The following is a 630-nucleotide window of genomic DNA, read 5'->3' on the forward strand; positions in this document are numbered from 1 at the left end:
AGGAATGTAACTCCACTTACGTGTGTGAGGGATCCAATAATACATAAAATAGCACATTATCTCTTTAATTACTACAGTGGTAGATCACATTTAATATTATTTTTTGGATAGGAAATAATAGTGGGAGCCTGGAGGGAAATTTCCTTTGATTGCCCTCCTCCATTACCCCGAAGATTGCTCGCTGTACATTAAAAGCGTGAGCAGGAAAGGTCTCCAAAGCACAGTTTGCAGGCTCCCTCAATAAAGCAGCAGCTGCTAAAACAGAACAAACATCAGCCAGTGCTGCCTGTGTCATGGGAAGAGCTGCCTTGGCTGGAGAGGGTGGTGGAACTGTGATACACAAGTGGCTGGGCCTTAGAGACTGCCCTTGGCTGGGCCTGGTCACTGATCCTTTCTTGGAAGAGGAGAAGTGGAAGCATCAGAATTCATTTGCTGCTGTGGGTGGTGGCAGGGCTGCTCTGCTCGCAGGGTTTGTGCTCCCCAGCACCCTGGGTGTTCCCAAGGACGTAAGGCACTGGCTACAGGGCTACTGGGAAGGAAACCTGTTCAAGGGAATACAGATGATAAGGGAATTAGCGATGATTTTTGTTGGGTGTTTATTTTTTAAGCACCGGGCTGTTCCCCTGCTAG

The sequence above is a fragment of the Corvus brachyrhynchos genome, unplaced genomic scaffold, assembly GCF_000691975.1.
Source record: "Corvus brachyrhynchos isolate BGI_N302 unplaced genomic scaffold, ASM69197v1 scaffold10, whole genome shotgun sequence".
Taxonomy (NCBI): Eukaryota; Metazoa; Chordata; class Aves; order Passeriformes; family Corvidae; genus Corvus; species Corvus brachyrhynchos.